We start from the raw sequence: 8,320 nt of genomic DNA, 5'->3' as shown, positions 1-8,320 counted from the left end.
GAACCCCAGTCTACAGCGTAGAAGGCAGAGCTACACTAACCCACTACACCAACCAACCGAAGTGCGATTCTCACGATCGCTGGATTCACAACTTCAGTCTGGCGACCAAACGAAGCAGCAAGTCTCGTCCAGTGTGGCGGTTAATCCTTTACTGCTGAGGCCGTTTCTGCTGTTTTAGCTGCTCTTGTCTGTTATCAGCACAAAACTGCTGAATAAACAGGAAACACGAGTTTCTGTCAGTCACGTTTCATCGCTACTCTGATTACTGTTCAATAATAAGCACGTATTGATCCCAGCTGCGCTCCGGAAAAATCCACACCGCGACAAAGCAGCTTCCGGCATCTCTTATACAGTGATAGGAAACACGGTAGCATAGTAGTGTTGAAGACTAACAGCAGACTGAATCTAATGCACCTCGTTTTACCGGCTCGCTTGTTCCGTTCATAATTCAGTGACCTTCAGCCATTCAGAGGGAAAAACGTCCCCTGGATCTACTTTTCGGCAGAGATTCCCAAGTACGCAATTAATTTTTCCCATAGAGAAACCCGGAACCTGGGGCTGGATTCACGGAGGTGTCTTAAGAAAGAAAATCTTCTTAAAGGCATTTTTGCTTAACTTCATTTGAAAGAAAACAGTTATGAAAATGGCTTTTCTTCAAATAACGTCTTGAGAATTCTCTTTTCTTTAAAAAATATTTTTAAAACATGTTCATAAATGTTTTCTTAACTTTGGGCTGTAAGAGTTGACGAGATGAGCTCCTGCCCATCCTGGTCATCACCTCATAATTATGGCATCTTCCAAAGAGGACATTTTCCCCCATTGTTTGGTCCTCTGGACAGAAGGCTTTAGTGAATCCGACCCCTAATAAGTTCCTAATACGGCCACGACACCCACCTACAGACCACCTGACTCACTGCAGTGTTCTAGAACAACAAACAGAACCTTTAGACGGTCAGGACGTCTCCTGCTGGGTGGCACTTGCTTCGGCAGTGATGTGGTTTTTCTAGACGGAGTTGATCTCAGATAAATCCCGCTGTTTTGTTTGGTGACTGCCTGCCGGCGGGAATATAATCTGGCATTGGGTGTTCCGGCCTGTTCGTGTGAAGAAAAGCCCCTCAGTGTTTCCCGAAGGCTGCATCGTTCTCCAGGGGAGTGGAGCGTGAATGTGTGTGGAACCAATAATAGAAATATCAAAGATTACTGTAGATTTCTGAGCACTTTCCAGAGAAGCTGTATTAATGACACTTACTGTAATGACGACAGCGAGGCGAGCTGGTGTGTGTGTGTGTGTGTGTGTGTGTGTGTGTGTGTGTGTGTGTGTGTGTGTGATATCCAGATTATATATTTATTTTTCAGTCTGAATGTCCGTCTGTCCGTTATTGACGCCCATTCCGCCTGTATAGAGGTTCTCTATACGTTTCTGGCAGCAGTTTGTCAATGTTGACCTGCTCGTGTGAAATAGTGGCTTATTTTCTGTAAATATTGAGTTTTTTGTCAATAACTTTTTCAGAAATTTGCCTCAGCACCTTGAAATGACTAATTTTCTCAAAATGTTGGCTTAGTATTATTTTTAAAAACTGCATTGAAATCTTGAAGTATTGTGAAATAATGACTTTTTCACAATATTGACTGAGCGTCTCGAAATGACCTTTTTTTTTTTTTAATGGTGACTTGTTATAAAAAAAGCTTCATTTTTTATTGATTTCTCAAATCATTTTTGACTTTAAAAAAACCTCAACATGATAGTTTTTCCCGCCTGATGTCGGGAAGTCGTTCTGCTGGCAATGTCTAAACAGATTTCCTGACACTGCATTTTTCCCCCAGTGTCACCGGGTCGTTCGATTTCCAAGGTCGTTACGGATCTGAAGGGCGTTTATTACGATTACGGCTGCGCACTGGATTGACAAAGTGCCCCAAACAAACCAGCAGTGCTGTAGACCTCTGAAGAAGTATTGACTTCATATTTTACTGAAATATTGACGTTATCTTGAAATAATGACTTGTTTTCTCAAAATACTGAGTTAGTATTTTTTTAATTACCTTAATTTTCTTAAAATACTGACTTTAAAAACATTTTCTTGAAACTGATTATCTCGAGATGCTGAGATGCTGAGATAATGAGCTGTTTAATTTGAAGAACGTGATGGATTATTTCTTGATGACAGGCCGTGATGATGATGATGATGCGGAGTGATTATTCGAGTCATTATGTGACGCACTGCCGTCAGAAACGGAGGAGAGGAAGACGCAGGCGATGGGCTTCCTGCGCCACGGACGGCTGGGTGGGCGATGAATGGCTCCGTTTTTAACCGGCGTCTCATTAACGCAGCGTCAAACACCGCGAATCTCCGTCGTAACGCACTTCACAGCCCTGTGTGGGAGAGAGAACAGCTTCCAGAGTTCCCATAGCAACCTGTCGGTGTGTGTTCTTGCATTGATATACTTGTGAGGACCCCATGTCCTCACTGTGATAGGACTTCATGAAATATTTGTTCAAGTGAGGACATTTTACAAACGTGTGTGTGTGTGTGTGTGTGTGTGTGTGTGTATCCGTGTATCCACTAAGTGTTAGAGTGTGAATCTGAATGACCCTCCAGCTCACTGTACTGATGTTCCCCTGAGTGCTGTGAGGTTTAGGGTTCTCGTCTATTTTTACACCCAGCTTTATTCCAGTTAATCAGGTTCCTCTGGTGGTCCGGAGAGTGTAAAGCTCCTCCGTAACAGATCTCGGCCGTTGCTAATGGCTCCTAATGCTGCGTCACAAACAGTGAACAGATCAGTTTATTCTCCGCCAACAAGCGCGACCTTTCATAGTCTCGGCTGTGGAGCTGGAAAAGTCCGAAATCCCGTCTTTCATAAAATTACAGGTGGATTTTGTTTACAGTCTCACTGCTCAGATACATCGGTGTCGTTTTTTAGCCACATTTGGTCTACACTCTTAAAAAGATGATTCTTTAAAGGTTCTTTAGTAAAACAATTGGTTCTGTTTGGAACCCTGGGTTCTATATGGAAATATGTCACACAAATGGTTCTTTGCATGGCAAAACGGTTCTTCAGATTGATGGAGTGTGCTGTGTTCTGTTCTATACTGAACCAACAAGCTTGACATTGTGATTATAGAAGAAGCCTTTTGGTGCTATAAAGAACCATTTTTAGAAAGGTTCTGTACGTTCTCCATGAATCTAAAGATCAACTTCACCCCCACAGAACCATGTAAGCATTAAATGGTCCTGTATAGAACCCTGACCCTTTACTAAAGAACTGCTGAAGAACCTTTTTAAGACTGTAGGGTGATGCGTTGAATGTTTGCAGTATGTTTCTGATTTAGGTGATTCTGAAAATTCAGGATTCTGCCCTCACAGTGGGACAGTCCAGTCAATCCTGAGGCCCATTTGCGGCTCCTGAAGGTCATAAAAGGCGTCTCGATTTTAGGAACATCTTAAATCATTGTTTCTCAGTTTATCCAGTGCTGTGGAGGAAACTTTACTCCTCGGATCCTTCCTGTTCCAACATGACTGAGCACCAGTGCACAAAGCAGGTCCATAAAGACGTGGATGAGCCAGTTTGGTGTGGAAGAACTTGACTGGCCTGCACAGAGTCCTGCCCTCAACCCCATAGAACACCTTTGGGATGAATTAGAGCGGAGACTGTGAGCCAGGCCTTCTCGTCCAACATCAGTGTCTGACCTCACAAATGAGCTTCTGGAGGAACGGCCAAAAATTCCCATAAACACTCCTAACCCTTGCGGAAAGCCTTCCCAGAAGAGCTGAAGCTGTTATAGCTGCAAAGGGTGGGCCGACATCACATTAAACCCTATGGATTAAGAATGGGACGTCACTCAAGTTCATATAGGTGTAAAGCCAGATGCCCGAATACTATTGTGTATACGTATATATGTAAAATCCTTTATATGCAGCTAAAACTATTTTGGCTCCAGGAACCGTGGGATAAAGGACATCTGCATAAACAGAGTACAGCATTGATTATACTGAGCCATGTGTAGAGCTAGAGCTCGCTAAATGAATCTAGCTGAGTATCAGGGGCTGAACTGCAGATGATTTAGTCACAGTAAACAATTTACAGTGGAATTTTAAGCTTTTATTGTGTAGAAGGCCAAACTGTACGGATAAATCGGGTGGAGGTTTTTTTTTTTTTCTCCTTTTTCTTTAGTCGTCTCCAACTTCCCCCACTAGTCAGGACTCCGCCAGTCACACGATACCACCAGCACTAGGAGGGTACAAACAACCACAGGCTGGCTGGCGGATGGGGTGGCCAGTCGTCCGCTCTTGGATGCCCAGCTACGGATGACAGTGGACTAAACTCATGATCTCCTGATGTCACCGTGGCAGGACTACCAGTGTTTTGATCTACACTCATTCTGAGCTGAAGTCACGTTTGTTTAGAAGATTCTCTGAACTGAGAGCGTTTTTCACCTTTTACTCCTGCAGTTTGTTTCGCTTCAGGATCTTACCTGGATTCCATTTCATTTCCAGCTGAGCCTGGACGTTCTCAACGACCCGAAGTGAGAGAGGCTGTTGGTTTGGGGGTCTCCAGCCTCGTGTTTCCACATCAGTCCATTGTTTATTCTCTCCCCTGCTCGCCAGCGCCCCCTAGATTCGTTACCGATCACGTTACTGTGTACAGATGATGAAAACACGTTCCACTCATACCACGTTAAACGTGGTGAAGATCCGTCTCCGATCCTCCGAACGTGGTTTCAGTGAACTTGGTGTAAACAGGCTCGTGAGAGTGCTCGGACAGTGTGAGGGTCACTGCTGAACGAGAGCTTGGACAGTTTTCCTCTCAAGGACTCCGTTGTCAGAGCATGTGTAGAACATGTTCTATATGCATAAGAACCGACAGTGAGCACTAAAAAAGTGAACGATGACTGCTGTGCTCCTGCACGGCCAGGCTCATTTACATAAAGACACGCCCCTAAACGCTTACCATCCCTTTAAGAGCCCCCAGTAGCTGATAAAGCAGATAAAAAGCTGAAATGTGTGTAAAAACATGCTTATTACTACTAAGATTTTTTTAACATGCAAGAATTAAATCTTACATTTTCATTCAAAATTCAATTTAAACAAACATACAGAAATGTAATATTAATTACTTAAGCAATTAAATTCCAGTGTTTACTTGTGACATTTTTACTCAGATTGAATATAATTTCAGTGAGTAATAATGTTTCACGTCTTTACATTAAATTAGACATAGAAATTGTAGATTTAAAGCTAAAACGTCTAAGACGAATGTGCCAAAGCTTTGGGCATGGAGCGGTCAGCCGCCGTCTTCATCCCTGGACCGAGCTGTAGATGTTGCTTTTGTGCGTTTTTACCTTTCCTGTAAACCCAAGTCATCATCTACACACTGTAAACAGGGGAACAGGTCGAAATGAAGATTATTGCTTTTGTTCATCTGAAGCAGCTTTTGTGCTTCAGTTCAGTCAAAGTATTTATTTTACTCTGTAATCAGGATGAATTGACGGTGTCAGAGCACAGGAGTCACGGCTGCTAACGAGTTTATTACACTTTTCTACCACTGGGAGTTTCTGTATATCACAGTCAGCAGTGATTGTAAACACAAACAATCTCAAAAATGCTGAAGAAAAACAGGCGTTAAAACGTGCCAACGTCAGGTTTCTACACCAGAGAAGTTGGGCAAAGTGAGCGTGGAGTGAGAGACAACAGCTGTTCACTTGTCTCCCCCTAGTGGTGAATGCTAGGCCTTGCACGTTGTCCCATTGGTAGAGAATCTGCACCTTTGGTGAAGAAGAATTCCCGTCATGTATAAACACGACACTATAGCCTACAGTTCATCTCACAGCTTAATTACAGGTGTTCCTCAAAGTCAGAGACTCTTCACTCATTTCAGTTCCACTCAAAGACATTTGTCAGATGTTTGTGAGGAGATCGGATATAAAATAATCCACTCGCTCAAGGAAGGAGATGGTCGAAGGAAAATGAGTGAGTTTACAAAACTGGAGTTCAGAGGAAAGCGTGCCTCCTAACAACCACCTGGAAGAGCTGGTCGACCCCAAAACCGCCCCCATCAGATAAACAGCGCTGAAAGCTTTGATCTCTGAGAGAGAGGAGAAGATCAAGCTGCTTCAGATCTGAAAACATCCACAGGGGTTTCTGTCCATCCTTCCACTGTGAGAAGACCACTCAGCGCTGTGGGTCTGAAAGGACGTGTAGCTGATCAAGAAGAACCTCACTGAGAAAAGGAGACGGACACACCAAACAAAGAAGCTGGACGATGGACTGACCGCCCCAGAGTCCAGACCTCAGCACCACTGAATGGGTTTGATCATCAACCAGCTTCTCAGACTGAGCTTTGGAGGCGTGTCTGCAGGTTCTCTGACTTCTGCACAGTATTGTATGTTGTTCTAATGGATGAAGCTCATACAGAAAACAGAAGATCCTCGTTTCAACCGAAGTGTTTCGTCTGTACGTGTAAATGGGGTGAACTGACTAAAGGCACAGCAGGCCGTCTTTCACGTGCCACACCGTCCAGGAGGTTCTAGTTTTATTCACTGTAGCTCCACAGAACCCGTTTAAAAGAACCAGTAATGAAAGCAGCTCATAGTAGCGGCGGGTGATACTTCAGTTACGGTGTCGATACTTTCGCCGTGTATTACTGTCACACTGGTAGTTCTGCACGCCAGACATCTGCCTGTAATGTCGCGGCCTTATCTGATGGGCATGTGTCCAAAAACGCGAGACCTCATTTACTAAAATCTTCAAAGACGAGTTTTTGTAACGTTCGACTGTCACGCTGTGAATCTCACCCACGTTTTCAGTCTAGCAGCTACATCTTGCTCTGAAACACACGTCACGCTGCACTGTGGGTACAGAAACGCCCACGCATGAACGTCAGAGCACGACGGCTTCGGCCAGCTCGCTTTGCAGAAGACATCGAGCTCGTTAGTAACCAGGCTTGGGATGGAAAGTACTACGTATACACATCCAGAACATCCGTACACAAATGAAGCATCGTGTTCATTCCACGCTATATTTTGAAGAAGCAGTGTTCAGACTCAGTACTTCTAAAATTAAACACCATCATCTGTAAATCTGTGATTTGGAGCCACTTTGGGTTTAAACACATGAGCCCAGCGGACCCGAGAGGGCATTTATTATATTTCAGTATTATATAATTATCATTTTTGCGTCAGCCATAAAGGGCAAAGGGCAGGTGATGTGAAGCATTTACAGGTGCATCACTTGGCCTCACGTCTCACGTCAGTTTATTACTTATTCAGGTATTCAGCAAGTCGCTGCTGTCGGAACAAAACGGAACCTTTACAGGAGCAGGAGAACCCTTTACTTTTAATGGAAGTCAACGGAACCAGAATTTTCAGCGAGGCATTTTGGGCCGTTTCCTTCAGTCCACCGATCATGAAATGTACACACAGTATAAAGGGCAACGGGCGTTTTCAGATGATGTGTTTACTCCTGTTATGCAGAGCATTGAATGGTATTGCTGTAATTCTTAATAACCATACCGGTCATGATTAAAGTGATGCGCTCCAGTAATTACTGCCAACGTTTTGTCCACATCGCCCAGCTCTACAAAACCAATTCATCCCCTGGGCACGTGCAGGAGATTTAATATAAGCCGAGTCCCCACGTTGTATGTCCACGCGCTCATTTCTGTCCCCTGTAGGTTGTGACGCTGTGTGTGTGTGTGTGTGTGTGTGTGTTAATACTAATTGTTTTCCAGACAATCTGAGAGCATCACCAGACTCGACATAATCTTTTCAAATACAGCTCTAATGTAAAGGCACTCACACACACACACACACACACACACACACACACACAGACCGCCTCCTGCCCTGCACCAACACCATCCGGCTCCCCCGGTGTACCTCGTCACTCTTTCCCTGACGGCTGTGTTTGTTCCAACACGTGAAGGAGTGTGTGTGTGTGTGTGTGTGTGTGTATGTATGACTGCGTGGTGCTGTTGATGGACACATGATAAGGAGGCGAGCGTTTAGGTCCGTTCCATGCAGGGCTGGCCTGAGCAGCATGTTCAGACAGTCGCAGACCAGCATTAAAACAGTAACATTTATACTTGGTTATGTTTCTTACTGCAGGTCAAAACATCCAGCGGTGTATGAGTAGCGCACGCTGAAGCCCAGCTGCTCGGGCGCCGCATGTTGCTGTAAAAGCTGCAGGAGTAGCCCTTCCGCTCAAATACAGCCTTAAGGAACCACACAGATGCCACCATATTAGAGGTGTCACCTCCACAGGTTCAGCTGGAGCTCGTTGCTTTTATTTGGTTATTTTCATCGTTTTTTGGGTTTTTTATGGAG

Source organism: Pygocentrus nattereri, chromosome 16 (assembly GCF_015220715.1).
Source record: "Pygocentrus nattereri isolate fPygNat1 chromosome 16, fPygNat1.pri, whole genome shotgun sequence".
NCBI lineage: Eukaryota > Metazoa > Chordata > Actinopteri > Characiformes > Serrasalmidae > Pygocentrus > Pygocentrus nattereri.
Note: the sequence above shows the minus strand (reverse complement) of the source record.